Consider the following 20,357-nt stretch of genomic DNA (forward strand, 5'->3'; position numbering starts at 1 on the left):
GCCACTGGCCTACCTCTTAGAAAGTAATGGTCAATGCGAGGCCCCACACCAAGCTCTCTCAGGCACTTTTTCCTGCCCTGGTGAATCTTGAGACCCTTCTCTGATGTTATCTTTTCCCAGCCACAGATACAGCTTCGTAGCTTATGTCCTGCCGGTGCTGCTGCTCTGTTAATTGCTGTGCTAGTTGTAATACACAGTCAATTACGTTCCTAGGTCTGTTGTCGTGTGGTCTGTCGATGAGTCATCTTCCGCCCCCGCACTCGCAGACTCAAGAGGTATTCTTCGTCTTGTCTTTTTCGTAGCAATATATGGTTGAATCCAAAATGCTGATTAGCGATGGATCCTGCTGGCATGAGGAGTTAGCCCATGCCAGCTCCGGTGGGGTCTATTCTCTCCGGTCAGCAGTCCCTCCAGGCCGTCACTAGGTATTTCCCTGGTTGTGAGCTGCCCATTCGCAGCAGTCACTGGTTTGATCCAGATGTTCAGATTGATTAGTAGGACTAGGTGTTACAATCCCTAAGAGTCTGATGAATAACAAAAGTTATTCTGAGCATTCTGAGGATTAGTATGAAAATAACGTTAAATTGGATGATGTAGGTTGGTGATAATGATGTCAGAATTTAAATCAGCTGAATTTGAATCCAGCTGCTAAATTCTAGAAACCAATTCAATAAAAATACAGAATATTAATTCCCATAACTGCATCAGCCACAGCTAGAGGCCGGGTAGGTCATATGATCGTAATAATTCTATCTCAGGTTATTGTACAGCATAGTCAATTCAGAGTTTCTCATGAAACAAATTGCTTCAAGACCAGATACAATGGCAAATTTTCCTATTAAAAGCAAAGTGTTTCCCTGGAAAAGAAAGAATTAATGGAGGAAATATATATGATTATTTGGATTTAGGCAATGGTATTTACACCCAGATTGTATGATCACCAGGCTTGATGGACAAGGGAATTGCTCACTGTGTATAGGGCCATTAGGACCACAGCCTAAGTATACTGGTAAACGCATCACAAATGTGCATGGAAACCCAACTAACATACTTCAGAACAAGGAACATGGCATTTTGATTTGGTATAACCTTACACGTGGCCCCACTTAAACATAGGTTGAGTTGAAGTGGTCTAACATGCCATTCAACTTTAAAAACAATTATTTGCAATATGGAACAAAAACAAACATGCCTCAACTATATTCCTCACATCATGGCCAGAACTTCTTTAAAATAAAGATGTTGTAATCCTTCTCAGTTAGAAACAATAGAAGGTACAAAAGATTTAATCATTTAACTGAGTTGCGGGAAGCAAATATTTCTAAATATAAGCATTTTATCGTTATGCTCAAATCAAATGCAAAATGATCAGTATGTAATAGTGAAAAGAAAAATGAGGTGGAAAGGAAAGGTTACATGATAATGAGTGGAACATTTTGTAGCTTCATTAGTGATTGATACAAATACATCGATAGATGCTCCTGAACACACCATCAGTGATGTAACCTGGGGCATTGGGTGTTTCGGGTCTTTCAACATCAGACACCCTCATCCAGGGGACCCAGCTGTGGTTGATCAGACCACGACTTGTGTTCAGGTGGCATTCGCTCCTCCCCATGGACCTCCTCTCCTGATCCAGAGCCATCTCGAGGCCTTCTCCGCTGTCTCTGTGGTGTTCTTGATGGCCCTTCTCCTCGCCACTCCGTTGATGCCCAGTGCACTCAAGGCTTTGTAGAACGATTGCCCTGCAAAACCTCTGCAGCCAACATCGATGGGTATACACCTTGCCTTCCAGCCCTGCTTGCGGCAGTCTATGACCAGTTCTTCATATTTGGCCATCTTCCTCTCATGGGCCTCCTCCAGTCGGTCCTCCCACGGCACTGTCAGTTCCAATAAGACGATGTTTTTGGTCGCCTCTGAGACCAGGAGGATATCTGGCCTCAGGGTGGTCGTGGCAATGTGCTGTGGGAACTTCAGCTGTTTCACCAGGTCTACGGAAAGCTGCCATTCCTGCGCAGTCGCCAGGATTCCTGAATGATTCCTGGCTGCTGTGGTTCTTGGCAGCTGCACTCCAGCCTTCACGAAGGTGATCATCTGGGTGGTGGGGCGTTCTCGTCTGCAGCTGCTGATTCCCATGCTGATGGCTTCTGCAATGGGTTTGAGAACCTGGTCGTGACGCCATGTGTACCGGCCCTGCCCAAGAGCCTTTGGGCAACAGCTCAGGATGTGCTCCAACGTCCCCTAGCCTGAGCATTGCGGGCAATCTGGAGATTCCGCTTTGCCCCAGATGAAGAGGTTCGATGGGCTGGGCAGGACATCATACACTGCCTGGACCAGGAACTTGATGCGCTGTGGTTCAGTCCATGTGACTTTTCGGTCCATGGCCTGCTCCCACCCTGTCCAGGTTCCCTGCTGCCTCAATCCAACTGGTACACCTCTCCTCCTCCACCACTGCCCTCACTTCCTCCTGGACCAGCCTGCGCCTCTCCTTCCCCTTGGCCTTGTCAAACTGGGGAGATGGGAAGATTCCCAGGCCAGCTCTTCCCCGAGTCACTGCTCCCACCAGGACTCTGTGGCGTATCCGGGACTCCGCTTGCAGCACGGCTTCGCCGGCTCTCCACTTCCTCCCAGTTTTCACCTCCACCCCTGCTTGAGCCACCTTGGGGTCACTGGAGTCCCTGTACAGCATCACCTCTCTGGCCCGAGTCACCATAAACTCCTCCTCCAGGGACTTCAGGGGCAACTGGAGCTTGGTGTTATTTCCGTAAAGGGCGATGCTGCTAAGGCTCCTGGGCAGTCCCAACCACCTTCTGAGAAAGCTGTTGACTTTCCTCTCCAATCTCTCTACGATGGATATTGGAACCGTAGACAAGCAGTGGTCAGAGTATCCTTGGCAGGATACCATGCTGGTAAATCCATGCCTTGAACTTGCCGGGAAGCCCCGACCGGTCCACTGCTCTCAACCAGCTCTCCTTAACATAAAGTCATGTTAAGGAAGAATATTTAAAAGTGAATACTTTATTCAGGGAGGTAGGTTTGGCAATGGAGTAACGAGTGTTCACAACATGTCCCCTAGACATTGTGGCTAAAATAACAAGTCTGAGAGTCTCAAAATGAGACGAGGGAAATAAACTATCTAAAGCTTTGCATCTGGAAATAACAAGCATCTGAAATGGTGGATAATAATGAACATGGTGACAGCTCCTAATAAGAAATATTGCAATGCACCTAATATGTGTCAGCCCCTGCATGTAATTGATGGCCAGAACGCCTCCAGTACTGATGCTGATGCCAATGCAATATGTGGTATTAATAAAGAACTGTTTTTGTTTTCTTTGGTATTTAAAAAAGAGTTGTTTTTGTTTTGAAAGTCAGACTAATATCACAATGAACCGGTCATACATTAACAGGTATTAACCAAGCATTTAACCAATAAGAATGAAAACTCATCAAGACCTGTGGATTTCATATATACCAAGTCATTATGGAAAGACTTTATGGAAAGACGTTTAACAAATAGATTAGCACAAATGAGCAGATTAGGCCGGTATGGTGACACAGCAGTAGAGATGCTGCTTTATAGCACCAAGGACCTGGGTTCGATCCTCACTACAGGTGCTGTCTGCATGGAGTTTGTATGTTCTCCCCGTGATCGCGTGGGTTTTCTCCGGCAGTTCCAGTTTCCCCCCACATTCCAAAGATGTACAGGTTTCTTGGCTAATTTACTTCAGTCAGGATTGTAAATTGTCCCTTGTGTTTCGGAAAGTACTAGTTAAGGGTCGACTTGGACTTGTTGGGTCGAAGGGCTTGGTTCCGTGTTGCATCTCTAAACTAAACTGAACTAAAATATATGAAATATTGAAATGGAGCATTCGTCTCTTTGTCATTCCTGCACAAGTCAGTCACAATAACACTCAATTAGAAACGCGCCGACAAAAATTCAGCACCGTATCTTAAATATGGCAGTATGTGACCACATTAAGGTATTATTAACAACTTGATCATTTTATTTACATTTTATTCAGCTGCTGTTAGAGAAATAGTCACATGTTTCAATGTTAATTTACAAAAGCTATTTACATGACACAGCATGTAATTTTGAGAACTATGTAGTTATACAACAAGAAATCCACTAAGCATAAAATTATATTCGAGACAGGTTTGCCCATAAATGTTTCGATGGAAAACACAAATCTAATGAGCAGCAAATAAACTAAACAACGGAAGGTCATGATGATTTTTAAAACTAGAAGAGTTTTTACATTTATAGTGTTTTTGCAAAAAATAAATGGACATTATGACTAGAACTGCATGCATCGTAACTCACACAGAAAATACCAAGAAGGAAGTATAAACTCAGTCAGAGGTACTGGTTCTGAGGTGGTAAAAAGGAGAGAAAGAAATTCTGGATGGGAATCTCAGGCTTGTGAATGAATAGCTGTGATTTCCAATGGCAGAGTTTTGTAGTTCTCTGTGTCAACACCCGTTTATTTCTATTTTCCTATCTTCCATTTAGGTATTACTCTAAAACCAACTATTCTGACTCAAACTGTGGCCCAATATTGCAGTACAAGGCAGTCAGCATCAAATTTTGTTTGATAACCCTCCCAATAAATTCTCCAAGCTCTTTTGTTTGAGATCCTGTGCAACATCTTGTCACTGAGTGGTAAAGCTTGGAAGTAGTGAGGGGATGGATGAGAATTTCTGAAGCAGTCAGCCCAGTGCAGCTGGATACAGATGATCTGAAGAAGATTGATAAGATTATCAACTGGAAAAAAATGGGGCCAAAGTGCTATGTAGAGCACTGAGGTTGATTAAAAAGTCTGACTGGCTTCAGGCAGTGATCCACAAGAAGGTTAGAATCAGTAACCGAGATACAGAAGCCAAATGCAATTGCTTTGCCTTTTGCAAAATTCAACTGAAGGAAATTGCGACCCATCCACACCAGGATATTGAATTAACAAGACTACAACATGATGTTACTGGAGCAGATAGGGAAATCAATATAGGACAAACATTATTGAAAGTCCTGTAATGTGTTGGTGTCTCCCAAGTACATCTCAAAGTCAATGACCTTGGGTGCTCCATGTGTGATGTTTGCACGTTATTCCCATTTCTGTTGGCGTTGTCCCACATCAGATGCATGTGTTCAGAGCTTAATTGGTGACTGCAACATATCTTGATAATTTACAAAATAATCAAAAAGGAGTAGATGGGCCGTGAGAGTGAGAATAAACTGCAGAGAATGCAGAAAACAAGGAAAGGGGTTTGGGACTGATGAGATTGTTCTTCAGCAATTCAGGAATATGACCTGCTGAGTATTTCTCACATTTTTTAAATTATATACCTAATTATAAAAATTGGCCCAGAATTTACATGGTATGGCTTGCAGTTGACCTCCATGAATTGTCACCTGGATTTCATATAGCTCCTCCAGTGTCAACCACTGGTGTGTGGTCAGCTCTATCCATTGTTCCAAGCCCAATGATGTGACCAGCCCTTCCATATTGTAAGTGCCATTGTGTGTAGAGGCTAGTACTAAAATGATTTTTGCCACACAACTTGTGTGAGATTGTGGTGTCCAATTGCCAGAAATTCATTTCTGAACAATCATCTACTTTTGAAAAAATGAAGCAGAAATCACATAATTGCCATCCATAATGTTGGAAGTATTAAGCAGAATTAATGATTTTTCATAGCCATCATCTGCCTCAAAACTATGGGGAAGGATCAAGTAGGACATAATTATGCATTAGATTCGGATCTTAAAAAACTGTAAAAGCATATAATTAAATGTATATATGAATAACTTGCAAATTGAGGCACTTTCTGATTGTTGAATAGAATTGAGCTTTTACATATGCCAACGTATTTATTATTCTCAGAAATCATTGTGTTCTGAACATTTCATAGTAATTTTGTGTCTGACGTGAGTGAACAAATAAATAATTTGTGGTGTGTGGAAATGGCACTGTTATAAACTGAAACAGTACAATAAACAACGATCTCCACTGCTACTTTCAAGGACCAGGAAAGTGTCAGAAAATAGAAAGCTGTTTCCCGTGATTGCTATAAAAAAGGCTCTGTTAATTACAGTCTTTATCTCAAGCAATATTCAACAACAATAGTTTGCTTTGAGACTGAGAATTTACCTTTGTTCAGACTGAGGAGAAAGGTTTGTAATTATTTTCCGAGTTGTAAGCTCAATGCTAAGGTAGGATCTACTATGAAGATGTTTTGCCACATGATTAGGGTAGTTAGGGTAAGTGTTAATGCGATTAGTGATGGAAGCCATAAAAAGATTTGGCCAGAAAAATAATCTTTAACGCACCTGAATAATCCAGCTGCCATATCCATTAAAATATCTTGCAGGTATTGGAATATTTCTCTTCAAATCTTCAAATTACATTCAAAGTCATAAAAGGCACAAGAAGTCCAAAGATCACAAACATTTTTGTTTCATTGTCATGTCTAATTTCCTTCCTTATCATCCGACTGAGAAAAACATGTAATTATCTATGTTGACCATTCCACAACCTATTTCTGAATAGTTCAAATAATTTTATAATTGTTTAAAATATTGCAAAATTAAAAGGATTAACAACAAAAATGAAAACCATTAAATTGCACAATGCACTTAAAATCCTCTAAAAAATATAAGCATTTAAATAAATAAGTATTTAGATAATTGTAAAATGACTAAAACTTACTTCAAATCCCTACATTTGTTCCTCTCCATTTAAAATAAACAGAGACATGTTTCTTGTACCAGTATTACTACGACTGATTGGCTCTAGCCCAAGTGGGAGGAGAGAAGTGAAAACAGTTAAAGTAAAGGCCAAGGACAGGCAGACTTGACTCAGAACTGCTGTAGGTTTTTGGGAGCAACAGCAGCAGGTGATTAGCAAGAGATACGACTGATTGGCTCTAGCCCAAGTGGGAGGAGAGAAGTGAGTCAGTGCTGGGAAAACAGTTGAAAACTGAGGAATTTGGTTTGTAAATTGGTAAATCAGGCAATTTATCAGTCAATTTAAGCAAGACTGTTCCTCGACAAGTCCTACAATACGATTGTTACACCTAAGGTACTGGAAGAGAGAAGGTGGGCGACAGTGAGAACGGGAGAGAAGCATGGAATGCCAACGTCCCCGGGTGTTGTACCTCTTGTGAACAGGTTCACCCACTTAGAAGCTGTCGGGACAGAAGAGGTGTTTACACTGGGCGGCGGACTGGCTTGTGATGCGAATAGGGCTGTTGAGCCAAAACCAAAAAGGCCTAAGGCAGGCAACGCCATTGTAGTGGGAGACTCCATTGTGAGAGGTACGGACAGGGGTTTCTGCGGCAACAGACGGGATGCGAGGATGGTGTGCTGCCTTCCTGGTGCCAGGATCCAGGATGTCACGGACAGAGTGCAGAAAATCCTCAAGGGCGAAGGTGAACATCCGGAAGTGGTAGTGCATGTCGGCACAAACGATGTCGGAAAGAAGGGGATGAATATTCTGCAGCGTGACTTTAGAGAGCTCGGAAAAATGCTGAAAAGCAAGACCTCCAGGGTTGTTATCTCCGGTTTGCTTCCAGTTCCTCGTGCTGGCGAGAGCAGGAACAGGGAGATACGGGACCTGAACGTGTGGCTGAGGAACTGGTGCACGGGGCAGGGATTTAGATTCTTAGATCACTGGGATCTGTTTTGGGGTAAGGGGGAACTGTACAAAAGGGACGGATTGCATCTTAACAGGTGTGGGACCAGCATTCTGGCAGGCAGGTTTGCCACTGCTACACGGGTGGTTTTAAACTGAATAAGGGGGGTGGGGTGTCGAATGGGATAGTGGAGGATGGAGTTAAAGGGAAAGGGTTTCTTAAATGTGTGAGCGTAAAGACAGAGGGGTGTAAAATGAGGGTAGAAGCAATAGGTAGCAAGGTGAAAAGTAAAAGTGGCAGGCAGACCAGGGCAAAAATCAAAAAGGGCCACTTTTCAACATAATTGTATAAGGGGTAAGAGTGTTGTAAAAACAAGCCTGAAGGCTTTGTGTCTCAATGCAAGGAGCATTCGTAATAAGGTGGATGAGTTGAATGTGCAGATAGCTATTAATGACTATGATATAGTTGGGATCACGGAGACATGGCTCCAGGGTGACCAAGGCTGGGAGCTGAACATCCAGGGATATTCAATATTCAGGAGGGATAGAGAGAAAGGAAAAGGAGGTGGGGTAGCGTTGCTGGTTAGAGAGGAGATTAACGCAATGGAAAGGAAGGACATTAGTTTGGAGGATGTGGAATCGGTATGGGTAGAGCTGCGAAACACTAAGTGGCAGAAAACGCTGGTGGGTGTTGTGTACAGGCCACCTAACAGTAGTAGTGAAGTTGGAGTTGGTATCAAACAGAAAATTAGAAATGCGTGTGACAAAGGCAAAACCGTTATAATGGGTGACTTCAATCTACATATAGATTGGGTGAATCAAATTGGCAGGGGTGCTGAGGAAGAGGATTTCTTGGAATGTATGCGGGATAGTTATCTAAATCAACATGTAGAGGAACCAACGAGAGAGCAGGCTATTTTAGACTGGGTATTGAGTAATGAGGAAGGGTTAGTTAGCAGTCTTGTTGTACGTGCCCCCTTGGGCAAGAGTGACCATAATATGGTTGAGTTCTTCATTAGGATGGAGAGTGACATTGTTAATTCAGAAACAATGGTTCTGAACTTAAAGAAAGGTAACTTTGAGGGTATGAGACGTGAATTGGCCAAGATTGACTGGCAATTAATTCTAAAAGGGTTGACGGAGGATATGCAATGGAAGACATTTAAAGACTGCATGGATGAACTACAAAAATTGTTCATCCCAGTTTGGCAAAAGAATAAATCAGGGAAGGTAGTGCATCCGTGGATAACAAGGGAAATCAGGGATAGTATCAAAGCGAAGGATGATGCGTACAAATTAGCCAGAAAAAGCAGCATACCGGAGGACTGGGAGAAATTCAGAGACCAGCAGAGGAGGACAAAGGGCTTAATTAGGAAAGGAAAAATAGATTATGAAAGAAAACTGTCAGGGAACATAAAAACTGACTGCAAAAGTTTTTATAGATATGTGAAAAGAAAGAGATTAGTTAAAACAAATGTAGGTCCCTTGCAGTCAGAAACAGGTGAGTTGATCATGGGGAACAAGGATATGGCGGACCAATTGAATAACTACTTTGGTTCCGTCTTCACTAAGGAAGACATAAATAATCTGCCGGAAATAGCAGGGGACCGCGGGTCAAAGGAGTTGGAGGAATTGAGTGAAATCCAGGTTAGCCGGGAAGTGGTGTTGGTTAAATTGAATGGATTAAAGGCCGATAAATCCCCAGGGCCAGATAGGCTGCATCCCAGAGTACTTAAGGAAGTAGCTCCAGAAATAGTGGATGCATTAGTAATAATCTTTCAAAACTCTTTAGATTCTGGAGTAGTTCCTGAGGATTGGCGGGTAGCAAACGTAACCCCACTTTTTAAGAAGGGAGGGAGAGAGAAAACGGGGAATTACAGACCAGTTAGTCTAACATCGGTAGTGGGGAAACTGCTAGTCAGTTATTAAAGATGGGATAGCAGCACATTTGGAAAGTGGTGAAATCATTGGACAAAGTCAGCATGGATTTACAAAAGGTAAATCATGTCTGACGAATCTTATAGAATTTTTCGAGGATGTAACTAGTAGCGTGGATAGGGGAGAACCAGTGGATGTGGTGTATCTGGACTTCCAGAAGGCTTTCGACAAGGTCCCACATAAGAGATTAGTTTACAAACTTAAAGCACACGGCATTGGGGGTTCAGTATTGATGTGGATAGAGAACTGGCTGGCAAACAGGAAGCAAAGAGTAGGAGTAAACGGGTCCTTTTCACAATGGCAGGCAGTGACTAGTGGGGTACCGCAAGGCTCAGTGCTGGGACCCCAGCTATTTACAATATATATTAATGATCTGGATGAGGGAATTGAAGGCAATATCTCCAAGTTTGCGGATGACACTAAGCTGGGGGGCAGTGTTAGCTGTGAGGAGGATGCTAGGAGACTGCAAGGTGACTTGGATAGGCTGGGTGAGTGGGCAAATGTTTGGCAGATGCAGTATAATGTGGATAAATGTGAGGTTATCCATTTTGGTGGCAAAAACAGGAAAGCAGACTATTATCTAAATGGTGGCCGACTAGGAAAAGGGGAGATGCAGCGAGACCTGGGTGTCATGGTACACCAGTCATTGAAAGTGGGCATGCAGGTGCAGCAGGCAGTGAAGAAAGCGAATGGTATGTTAGCTTTCATAGCAAAAGGATTTTAGTATAGGAGCAGGGAGGTTCTACTGCAGTTGTACAGGGTCTTGGTGAGACCACACCTGGAGTATTGCGTACAGTTTTGGTCTCCAAATCTGAGGAAGGACATTATTGCCATAGAGGGAGTGCAGAGAAGGTTCACCAGACTGCTTCCTGGGATGTCAGGACTGTCTTATGAAGAAAGACTGGATAGACTTGGTTTATACTCTCTAGAATTTAGGAGATTGAGAGGGGATCTTATAGAAACTTACAAAATTCTTAAGGGGTTGGACAGGCTAGATGCAGGAAGATTGCTCCCGATGTTGGGGAAGTCCAGGACAAGGGGTCACAGCTTAAGGATAAGGGGGAAATCCTTTAAAACCGAGATGAGAAGAACTTTTTTCACACAGAGAGTGGTGAATCTCTGGAACTCTCTGCCACAGAGGGTAGTCGAGGCCAGTTCATTGGCTATATTTAAGAGGGAGTTAGATGTGGCCCTTGTGGCTAAGGAGATCAGAGGGTATGGAGAGAAGGCAGGTACGGGATACTGAGTTGGATGATCAGCCATGATCATATTGAATGGTCGAAGGGCCGAATGGCCTACTCCTGCACTTAATTTCTATGTTTCTATGTATGTTTCTATGACTAATCTGATACAGATTGTTCCAATTGGAGTATGACTGGCTCTTATTGCAGACATTGACTGCCAGCAAGTTCAGGACTGTATTCGTGCATACTTAAGAAGAAATCCTAAACTTTCTGACATTTAAGCCGAGAACCACATGTAACTGTTGCTAAATCCAAGCAACAGTTTTTGATTTCGTAGTCCAAATGTATTTTATTCATATTCAACATGGGTGAAAATATCTTCATTTCATTTACTTTGGCACTTCATTTCAATGCATACACATAATTCATATTTTTGCACGTAAGGGAACATAGTGGAAACACTCAGGAGGTAGCATCTATGGACAGAGAAATAGAATTGTTGTCTTATTTTGAAAATCATTCATCATGACTGATGAAGCTCTCGTGAAGGGTCTTTGTTCTGAAACATTAACTCGGCTTCTCATTCAACTAATGCTGCCTGACCAGATGAGTGTTTCCAATACTTTCATAGAGTCAGAGTTTGATAAAAACAGAAACAGGCTCATTAGCCCAACATGTCCATGCTGACCAAAATGCCCCATCTCAGCTAATCCTATTTGCCCGCATTTGGTCCATATTCTTCTAAACCTTTCCAACCTGTCCAAGTCGCTTTTAAAAAGTGTTATTACTTCTGCCTCAACTACCTTATCTGGCAGATCATTCCATATACCCACCACTCTCTAAGTGAAAGAGTTGCTCCTCAGGATCCTGTTAAATCTTTCCCCTCTCATCTTAACCCTAGGTCCTCACATTCTTGATTCCCCTACCCTGGGTAAAAGACTCTCTGCAACATGCTATCAATTTACCTCATGATTTTAAACACCTCTATAATATCATTCCTTAGCCTCTTGCACTCCAGAGTTTTAGCTTGCTCAATCTCTCTCGATAACTCAGGCCCTCGAGTTCTAGTAACATCCTCATAAATCTTCTCAATTTAATGACATCCTCCCTATAGTAGGGTGACTAGAATTGAACAGAATATCTCAAATGCGGCCTCAGCAATGTCTTGCACAACTGTAACATAACATCCTAACTTTCATACTCAATACCCTGATTGATGAAGGCCAAAGAACAAAAAGTCTTCTTTACCATCCTTATCAACCAGTGATGCCACTTTCAGGGAACTGTGCACCTGTACTCCTAGATCCCTCTGCTCTATACCACTCCCCCGGGCACTACCATTCACTGTGAAGATCCTGCCCTGGTTTGACTTCGCAAAATGCGATGCCTCACACTTATCTGCATTGAACTCCATTAACCCTTCTTCATCCTACTTGCCCAGCTGATCACGATCCTTCTGTAATTTTTGATAACCCACTTCACTGTCAACAATACTCCCTGTGATTTAGTTTTATTGTTTTCTTACATATAGTTTTGTTTAGATTTATAAATGATTTGCTTATGCAGCAAGTGTTTGTAACACCCTTTCTCATAATCCAAGATGAAACATTAATAGCATCCTTAGAAAATCCTTCTGTATTTCATCATTGTCATATGCTGTTTTTCACACCATATGTCCTTGAATGTATTAAATAATATCAAGCTGTTGCCCAACAAAGCTTACTTCTATAAAAAAATGTAAGAAACTAGATTAATTACCTACAATTCCATTGATATTCCAAGGCTATTGATGTTGCTTTATGTTGTAATAACTGCAATCTTACAAGATACAAGATACAAGATAGATTTATTCATCACATGTGCCAGATGGCACAGTGAAATGAAATTCCCATACAGCCATGCAATAAAAATAAGGGACACAACACACTATAGGATTTGACGTAAAACATCCCCACACAGCAGAATCAAAGTTTCCCACTGTGTGGGAAGGCACCAAAGTCAGTCTCTTCCTCCATTGTTCCCCGTGGTCAGGGCCTCCCCGTGCCCTCCGCAGTTGCCGCTATGGGCGGCCCGATGTTCAGGACCGCTCGTTGGGGTGTTGTAAGTCCGACGTCGGGGCTGCGGGACGTCCTCAGCGGCGTGGACACCAGAGTCGGCCCCCTCCTACCGGAGTCGGCGGCTTCCAAAGTCCGCAGGCCGCGCCGGGTGAATACTGCTGCTGGAGACCCTCTGCAAGGCGCCCCAGGACTGCGCGATGACGGTCAGCGCTTCCCGCGTTAGAAGCTCTTCGCACCAGAGCTCCACGATGTTGGAGCAGCGGCTCAATGCTTCAGAGCTCCAAACGGCGACCCGGGTAGGTATCGCCCGCACCGCGGTGACTCCAGCGCTGCGCCGCCGCTGTAGCAGCCCTGGTCCGGTTCCCGGTCCCTGGCAGGGAAGGCCGCTCCGATCCAGCTGGTAGGCCGCGAGGTGGGGGGCGAGGACGCGACTCAGAGAAATAGTCGCGTCCCCACCCGGAAGAGACTGGGAAACGGTTCCCCCCTTACCCTGCCCCCCTCCCCCACATAGAAAAGTTAAAGTTTCCCCCAACACAAGACATTAGACTAACTAAAAATAATAAAAAAGATAGAAATAACAGACAGGCTGTAGGCAGAGGCTGCTGCCACTGGCAGTGGCTCATTCTTTGCCTAGATGCATTGACCACTGAACTGTTGAATTAAGACTGACCTTAAATAAATGATTAGTGTATACATGATTAAAATACATAGTACATTCGACAGAGGAGATTAATAGAAAGATTATTTCTATTATTTCAATTAAACGAGAACTTAACATTTGAAGTTTGATCTTTATTTTATGAAAAGTTGAAATGAGGGAATACGTGAAGAGCCCACCAGCCCGCATACGCATCAATCTTAAGAGCAACTGTATGAAACCACAGACCAGTTGCAGAATTTAAACTATAGAAAGACTAATGAGACTAGAGTTACCGGATGATCTTTTATGAGAATCATGGTTGGGAGTGGAGGGCACGTATTAACAATGAATAAACTATCTTTCATCACATAGGTACTAGCAGGCTCAGTGAACCTGTATACATAATCACACCCCCAATCTCCGATCTGGTGGGTATGCTGTCAACTCCAAATGTATGCAACCATGCCTGTTTTGCTTTATGAGATCATTCCCATAACAAGCTACCCTAATGTCAGTTATGACCCAGACACCGAGCCAGAGATTGAGTAAAGACTGTGTTCTTTGTGCTGAAATCAGTTGCAAAAAGCATAATCAACTTAAAGATACTGCTCCCATTAGGAATACAGTAGATGAATATCTACATAATAATTTACTGATATACATTGCACACTACGATGACCGTAGGCTTTTAGAGCAGACATATAAAAAACACCTTGTGTAGCGTTAGTGAACAGTAGGTGAATAGCCAATCATTTATTGTCCCACTTATAGAATTATTAAAAATGACAAAACAGCACAAGCAGTGTTAATTGTGCTATCACATAATCGCTTCTCTAAGCCCAAACTGAAAGCAACATAAACCTCTGTCATTTCCATTTAAAATTAACTCACATATCTTGTTCATAAAATTTTCATAATCTTGTTCATAAACATGTTTCTATGTTTCTAAAATGTCAACCTCTTCCTAATGTTCATGAGACTTACACTGTAAGTTGCTACTGCAAATAAGTTAGTTCAAGTTCAAGTGGAGGGGCAGAGGCTGCAGAATAGCTACAAAAAAAAAACTCATAGTACTTGTCTGCATGGACTTCAATTCATAAAATGGCAACATCTGCTTAATGTTAATGTGACTTACACTGTAAGTTACTACCGTAGATAAGTTAGTTCAAGTTCAAGTTCACATACACCAATTGATTTCAACATAAACATCCACCATTTCTGAGCATTTCTCACTGCGATGGAAGGCAATAAAGTGCAGTCAATCTTCCTCCTTTGATCTCCCGTGGTCGGGGCCTTGAACCTTCCGCAGTCGCCACTACGGACGGCACTTTGTACAGGCCCCCCCCCGCAGAAATGATCCAAACACACTCCGCGGCTCCGAGTTCCCGAATCGGCCGCTTCTTACCAGAGACCGTGGCTTCACTTTGTTAAGTACATAGGCCCAGTGGTCGGAGTACTTTTTCTTGGTAAATGATCGCAGACAGCTCCGAGATTAGATGTTAAAGAAGACTTATTTGACTTCAACAAGCTGGCATTTGTGACAATTTTTAATTTAAGTTGTTTTGGATAGACATAGTTTAGGCCCTCAACTTCAGCTTCCAGATCTAATTTTTCACATTATAAGAGGTTGAAATTAAATTAATTACAGTCCATACAGATTCATTTACATAAATTCGGACTTTAGATCTTACCTTTCAGTTCCAGTTGATTAACAATGTTTCACTGGTCCGACGACTTGATGTGAGGCCCCTGCCTAGCTAGCCTGAAACAAAGCGCGTGATTGGTCAATTAGTGTCCGACTCAATGTCAATCGTGCTTTGATTGGACAATTACTACTGGAAATTGGAGATTTTTCTCATATTTTAAAAATATGTGCAGGTTTAGCTCTTGACGAGTTTCAGGTATGATTTATATAATATTTTTACACAATATGTTAACAATTCAGGTAGTTACGTTATTTGGGTCATGAACTTAAATGAAAAAGCACTCGGCCCACAGCCTACACCTGGGAGCAGTGCGATTTAGTGCAAAAAACAACAAGAAGCTGTTCAAACTGGTTAAACGAGCTAGCTCAGTGCTGGAGGGGAGAGTAGACTCTGGGATGGATGTGCTTGAGAGGCGTATGAGGCACAAGGTGCAGGTCATCCTGAAAAACCCCTCCATGTAATTCTGGTGAGTCAAAGGAGCACCGGAACAACAACCGGCTCCTCTGTGGGTTTGTTGGTTGGGGGCTTCTGGACATCTGAATTTCCCTGAGGGGATCAATAAAATATTTATTATTATTATTATTATTATTTATTGTTTGCATGAAGTTCATGGAGTGTACAGTATGCTTGGCACTGATATATACAACAAGAAATGCAATGACAATTGCAAAACAACAGTATGCTGCAAAAAGTATAGTGCAAGTTGAAGTGGTGCAAAAACAAAACATGCAATCACAGCATAAATGAATTAATAGTTAAGAGTAAGAGCATTGGCAACACCTGTGGGTAGGGAATGTGAAAAAGGTGTAGGAAGAAACTGCAGATGCTGGTTTATACAGAAGATAGGGACAAAATGCTGGAGTAACTCAGAGGGTCAGGCAGCATCTCAGGAGAAAAGGAATAGGTGATGTTTCGGGTCGAGACCCTTCTTCAGACTCGAAGAAGTGTTTTTCAGACCCGAAGACCTGAAAAAGGGTCTCAACCCAAACTTTGCCTATTCCTTTTCTCCAGAGATGCTGCCTGGCCAGTTAAGTTACTCCAGCATTTTGCATAAAAAAGGTGATTGGTTCAGAAGTTTATTAGCAGTGGCGAAGAAAATATTCTTAAGTCTGGATATTTGGGCTTTTAGGTTTCTGTAACACCTCTCAGAAGGTAGAAGCAAGAAAAGGGAATGGGAAGGATGGCAGACATCCTGGACAAGACTTCCAGCCTTCCTGTTGCAATACACCATGAAGGTGGAGTGGGAAGAAGGAAGTATTAAGTCTGTGATGGACTGGAAAGTCTTTGCCCCTCTCTCTTTCGGCAGGTTCAGGTGTTCAAGAGAAGAGGTGTTGCCCTACCAAGCTGAGATGCATCCCGTTGTCATATTATCTGTGGAAATAGTAAAGAATCTTTGTGAACATGCTGAAGTTTCTTTGACACCAAAGACTCATTAACGTATCGGTGTGATGGGACCAAGTGAGGTTGCTGGTGATATGGAACCAATTGAGGTCTGCCAGTCAGGAAATCCAAAAGATAGACACCAAATGCTGGAGTAACTCAGCGGGATAGGCAGCATCTCTGGGGTGAAGGAATTTTGTGTTGAGATCCTAAATGTCACCCTTTCCTTCTCTCCGGAGACGCTGCCTGGCCCGCTGAGTTACTCCAGCATTTTATATCTATCTTCAGTGTAAACCAGCATCTGTTGTTCCTTCCTGCACAGAAGTCTAAAAACTAGTTGCAGGAAAAAGCCCCAAAACCCAGAAGCTTAGAAATGAACTTGTTTGGTATTATAGGATAATGGACCATCCTGACTACTTGTGAGCCCTAAAGTTACAAGTAAGAGAATGTAGTCTCACTTGCTTAAAAACTAGTTTGGTGAATTGGAGAAGGAAGTCAGGGTTTGCAATTTACAAAATGCTTGGTTCCCTCAATATCAATGTAAATGGTGCGATATTAAGTGCACTGTGAATGCATGTGCTAATCTTCTTCTGCATAACACTGCACTTGAAACATCATGTGGTCGTTTTGGGGCATTTGGTTCAAATAAGACTGATGCTTTCATTCTGTATCCATAAAATTCAGAGAATATCATTGATGTCAGTTTTTAGTAAAAGTTCACCAATTTAATTAACATATTGTTCTTTTGATGTGCGGAACTGTCCCATTTTAGGCCCATCTATATTCAATGGATATGTGCAGAATATTATGAAGATGAAAGGAGTTCCTGTGTTTATATACACCTTCCACATCCTCAATGCTCTTCACAGCTAAGCCCTTTTGAAGTGCAGTCACAATTACTTTGTGTATGAAAAGTCTATTTCAGCTCAATTGGAATTATGGATAAGTAATTTATGGATTTGTACAAGCTTTGTTAAATTTGGATCAAAACACTGTCATCCAGGTAAAGAGAGTACCCAAGTTACTTGTTGAAGTACTCCTTTGACATACAGAGTTAAAAGCCAGAGATTCAAATTATGAAAATAATTCTTTATTTCATGTGGAGTTTTCAGTTTTAGCTAGGTTTGGGAGAGTGACAAATTCATGAAGAGGAAAAGTAAAGAGTGGTCTTTTTTTAAAACCCCAGATCTTGCATTGAGGGCATTAATAGTAATCAAGGTTCTTCTTAACAAATGTAATGAACCTTGTATCAGACGACCCCAATGGGCAGTGAGTACTACATTTGCCTCCCGAAGTTAAAAAAACTGTCTATAAAATAGATTGATCCCAAACTAGGAGAGCTAATCCTGCAGTGTATGCTTCACTTGCCTATTAATGTAAGTGTAGCTTGGATATTGTATCATATTCAATTAGTTTTTTTTGGTTGTTCAGCAACCTTTGGAACATCCAGCATTTCTTTAAATGGCAACCTGTGGGTCCCAACATAAACCACATCATTTACTACCCCTAGAGTATTAAATTCTATATTAATTGCCATAAAAGTCACACCATTAAGTAGCACCCTCCAATACACCATAGCATTGCTGCTTGTGCACTTTGCACTTTTGAATTCAAGAGACCTCAAAAGAGGTGCTGAATGAGAGAAAGCATGTTCCACAGTTTGCTCGCCAAGAGCTCAAAATCCTTGTGGAGGAGGTCTCTGTGCAAATAATATTGGGTGACAACTCAGATCTGATATAAGAATGAGTTTGAGAAAGTGATGGCTGAAATGTTCCTTCAGAACATGGAAGAAATTCCTAACTTGACCTGACCGATAAAGACGAGTACTCGGACGATGGGGCCTTGGCGGGTGGCGATGCCTCGTGGCGGCGGCGTTGCTTTGCGGGTCGTTGAGAGTGTGGAGGGGGGAGGGGAAGAACAATGGAGGACCGGGCGTGGGGGGACCACCGTGAGGGAGGTGGGGGGAGAACAATGGCAATGGGGGGGCACAAAGGACAATGGGGACCTAACGTGGGGGACTGTTGGGTGGGGGAGGACAAAAGGGAGAGCCGACGAGCTTTGTAACTTTGTCAGTGCAGTAGGTGGTTGCTATTTGTATACATTGTGTATGCAAGCAAATAATCTTACTGTGCCGAGTCACATGTGACAATAAAGTATTCCTATTCCTAAAACTCAGAAATGTTCCTCACGTAGGCTGCTTTCAGCAACAGCTCCCATACACCCCATTGAAATCTCCCCGAAGATAACTCACAGATCAAAAGGATGGGAGCCAATTAGGTCAGAGGTGCACCAGGCTAATCCTCCTCCATTGCTGTGACTGAAAATATGGCAACTCATACAACTGAGATTGCAATGATAACCTCAGGTATTTCAAGGGTCTTCTGGGAACCATTACCATGCATCCTTCCCCTATTACAAATAATTTTTGGGATGTATATATTAATACAATGATACTGGACATTTCATCTTAAGGCATTCTCCATATACATGCTTCTTTTTATCTTTACAGAGGGTCCAGAGATATCCGGCAACACCTTTTAGATGATAATTTTGAAGAAGATAGGAGTTTATCTTATGACGAATGCAAGCCACTTAATATTTTCACTGGTAGAGAGCTATATGTATCTGTGCTCACTAGTTACTTATATCTCCACCTATTGAGGTTACAATTTGAAAAATGTCATGATGATGACAGGGGGCACCTCACGACGGCAGCCTCACCAACAATCTGTTTGTCTTTTCGTCTGTTTTTTGTTATTTTTAGTATGTTTTAAAAGTTTGGGTTAATGTTCTCTGGATTGTTTTATGTGAATGTTAATCCTGGCTAAATTGGACCAGCTAGGACTTCAAAATGGGGCTAAGTTTCAGGGTTGCTGGCAGATTTGGTCAAATTGGAATTACTCTCTGCAGAGCTGGGACAGGCTGCGAAGAGGTGCCAGAGTGTCTGGAGCTTAGATACAATTTGCAAGCAAAGAATGGGAAGCCTTGCAAACCTTGTCAATCTGGTGCAAAATGCATAGAATGAATTGGTTGGCTGCAAACCAGACATAAACCTTGTAAATAGTTGTAAATAATGTTGCAGAGTCTAACTTTGCTAAGTGTTGATTGGATGAGGTGTTAAGCTTTGTCTGAGTTTTCTGTTAATCAGGGTAAACGTTTCCAAGTTGACTTCATCTCGATGTCCGTTGTGAATACAATGTATTGAACTGTTATATCCTTGGGTTAGGGAAATGCCTGTTATTTATGGGGTTAATCGATATCTGTAATTGGGTGATTAAGAGACCAAACCCATGTGGTTCGGCCCTCGAGGTCCCGGGACCTATAAACGTCCGCGACCACAAGGCTCAGCGTCGATCTTCTAGAAGAGCGGTCAGGACCGCGTACCCTTCTGGAGTGCCTCTGTCTGTGCGAGGCCTAGAGGGCTTGAACAGGTAGATGCAAGAATCGAACCCGCGGTGGGATAGGTACAGTATGTGATCTGTGACGCGCTTTTGGTTAAATAAAATTTAGTTTATTCAAGTGCTTGATTCAGTGTTTATACTGAATCTAGACTGGGGGGGGAAGCTTAGAAACGAGCAATTATCATGAGGGGTGGGGGAGGGGGAGGGGGAATTTTTCTTCAATCTGTTATCTTGCTGGAGATGCAATTGTTTTTCGGATCGTATCTCCGATCGCTCTGCAGCCTAATATCGTGGAGCTGGAGGCCCTGTTCGGGACTGAGCCCCACCATGGGGACGTGGACTTACCATCAGAGCCGATCCCTTACCTGAGATAAACGCTCCAACTGTGGCCTGCGGATATCACCATCGAGAAACTCG

At 42.6% G+C, this 20,357-nt stretch overlaps 1 pseudogene; it reads right to left on the reverse strand.

The window, feature by feature from the left end:
• Positions 1-421: 421 nt before the first annotated feature.
• LOC116974895 overlaps positions 422-20,357 on the reverse strand; it is a 51,517-nt pseudogene continuing 31,581 nt past the window's right edge.

Source organism: Amblyraja radiata, chromosome 7 (assembly GCF_010909765.2).
Source record: "Amblyraja radiata isolate CabotCenter1 chromosome 7, sAmbRad1.1.pri, whole genome shotgun sequence".
Lineage (NCBI taxonomy): Eukaryota > Metazoa > Chordata > Chondrichthyes > Rajiformes > Rajidae > Amblyraja > Amblyraja radiata.